The 2,760-nt window shown below is 37.6% G+C and overlaps 1 non-coding gene across 1 annotated transcript; it reads right to left on the bottom strand.

The window, feature by feature from the left end:
• Positions 1-2,366: 2,366 nt before the first annotated feature.
• Positions 2,367-2,424, bottom strand: LOC148666290 (U7 small nuclear RNA). Its single transcript, XR_015939054.1, has one exon. It is a non-coding gene; the product is annotated as a U7 small nuclear RNA (small nuclear RNA).
• Positions 2,425-2,760: the final 336 nt, after the last annotated feature.

The following is a 2,760-nucleotide window of genomic DNA, read 5'->3' as shown; positions in this document are numbered from 1 at the left end:
TTTTAAAAAAAGGGAAACAGAGTAGTAGTTTATGTGGTAATTTCAGGTGCAATGTAAGAACTAAAGTTAACTACTCCCATAGTAATGCGTGGGGTCCTATCAATAGAAAAAAAAAATGTTGTAACCCGAAAACACAACAAACACAAAACGAGAAGTCTTCCAGGAACCTAGGTAAATCCCTGTAGTAGTCTAACAACTATGAAAAAAAAAAACAACCAAACCCAACAATTTCAAAAGAAAAAGAAAACAAAACATTAAAAACAAATCTGGGGAACAACAAAAACACAGAATCTAATGCGAGAGCTTTTTCAAGTCTTCAGTGCTCCTCTCGTCTCAGTATACCTCTCTCATATATTTGTTTACAGGTCAGCTGGAGGTACACAGCTGATGGTAATTTAAGTAGTCACAAATTATAGTACATTATATACAATATTGTAATCAACATATGGCTAATCATCAACTACTACTAGATCTTCACAAATCAACCAATCAGACATACCCATTACACATTTTCACATATTAACTGCACTTTTCTACAGTATTTGCTCAGTCATAGAATACAAAGTGACCATATTTCAAAGTTCAAAAGTTGTAGTAAGTTTTTAGAACATGGAGCTTTTTGTAAAACTCTTTATTTTGGCATTAAAAGATCAGCAAGATTATACATTATAAACTAAAAAAAGAAAGTATGCCAGAGGTGGATCCTATTAATCAGATGTAAGCTGTCATATAATGACCTATCTGTAACCTAGAATACTAGTAGTGAATATTTTCCACACCACAGAGAGAATATAATATCATACCAGTAGGTTTTGATTGTCCATGTTGTCAAAGACTTGCTTGTGTTTACAGGACTCTTCCATTGTGCTCAGCCTCTTGATGTGGAATTGGGAGTCCACCTGTTCTGTACACTTTCCCACACGCCTCAGTTCATCTCTGATCTCTATCAGGAGACCCAATACCCGAAACTCTGAAATCATTCGCATTTTGTATCAGCATTTGAAAGGAATTAGGTCAGGATTTTCTTACACTATTGTTACATTAGCATAACTATAGTGTTGTTAATGTGCTACATGCAATTTATAATCCTAAAATTGTTAAATTTCCACATTTGTAGTTGATGTTGTATGATCTTCACCTTCACAATATTTTGATGTGCCATTTATTGCTTATTAACGTACTATTTTTAATCAAAATAATATTAAGTAAGACCTGTATGTATTTAAATAGTATTATTATTATTTAGGAACAAGTAATAGGTTTATTCCATGCTGAAAAAAAGAAGAAAGAGAACACAACGTTTCGGCCGTGGACCCTTCTTCAGGTGTGAGAGAGACAGGGCAGTAGGCAAAGGTATGACGAAGAGATCTAGAAAAAGATTTGGAGGAAGGCATAGTGGGTCGCAGCAGCTGTAGGCGGTAGTAGTTCAGGTGGGTAGCTGCGTCAGCATGCGTAGGCTGCAAAGCTGTCTTTGTTGTTTGCCATTTAGGTTAAATACTGTCACGTTTTTCTCAGCAATCCTCTTTTGATGAGTAAGTATAAATAATAATGCTGTCTGCATTAGCCACCCACTGTTCCAGCATGAGTGCACAAAGAGGAGTGGTAGCGTGTTACTGAGATGTCATTCAGAAGGGAAGTGATCCAGCTCAGCTCTCTGAGGTCTGGTAGATACATTTTCCATATGAGTAATGTAGGATCAACTTCTTCAGGCTGGAGGAAGGGCTCGCATTTCGGCAGCAGTAACTGACTGAGAAGTGACTCCAAGGACCTGGTCTTATCAGGTTGCTTTGGCACGTTTGTCAGTTCTGCTGAAATGGCCTGTCTATAGGGATATTTAGGAAGCAGAGGAATGACTATCTGAAAGGTGCCATGATCTTCTGGCTGTTTGGCGTAATCATGAATGACGCGGTAAATGCGTGTTCTTGCAATAAGAGAAACAAGATCCATAAAACACTGGCAGAAGTACAAAACTTGAGCGGATAAAAAGACACCTGTTTCTGCCTGATTTCAAACAGGGGATCTTGCGCATGTGTGATGAATGTGATTGTTACGTCCCAGTGTGTGGTCTGTGTGTGGTTTTTTTTGTTATGTTCCACACTGCTGACCTTTGATTGTTCTCCCTTCCCCATTGGCCCACCATTACAGCACTGTTCCGTATGACATCATCAATCAGCCTCTTAGCCAATCAGACTGCATCTTATTCAGCATATAACATGGAGGTTTTCAGGAAGGAGACAGTCAAATAACCACAGTCAAATACCAGGAATACTACAGAAGCACACAGCTATATCAAGATATCCAAATGCAAGACCCTATTTATATTGTTTGAAAAATATTAATACAGATGTTTGTTTTTCACCAAAACACTAGGCTTTCTGACTTCAGAAAACCGTCTAAACAAATACTAAAAGAGCAAAAATTCCACTTCCTGAAGGAAACAAAAACACATGTACCTTACCAAACTTTGAGTACAGGCGATTCAGGGTGATAATACAAGACCATTTAAAATTAAACAAATAAAACCTGTCAACCTGTCAACAGGTAATCCTAACTACTCATAAAAAACTGAAGTGGCAATACACAGTAGGTGATATTTGGGTGTAAATTAAATCCATGCAAGAAGAGAGTTTAGTGTTATTCTTCCAAATCTGATATGCAAATGAGACATCTGGCTCAGCCAATCACAAAGCTGGCATGGTCTGGAATGGAGCTGCTCTCCTCTTCTTGTTATTGTTAAAAAATGTAAACAAATGACCTGGA

The sequence above is a fragment of the Lepisosteus platostomus genome, chromosome 5 (genome assembly GCF_059453375.1).
Source record: "Lepisosteus platostomus isolate fLepPlt1 chromosome 5, fLepPlt1.hap1, whole genome shotgun sequence".
Lineage (NCBI taxonomy): Eukaryota > Metazoa > Chordata > Actinopteri > Semionotiformes > Lepisosteidae > Lepisosteus > Lepisosteus platostomus.
This window is presented reverse-complemented; position numbering and strand designations above follow the sequence as displayed.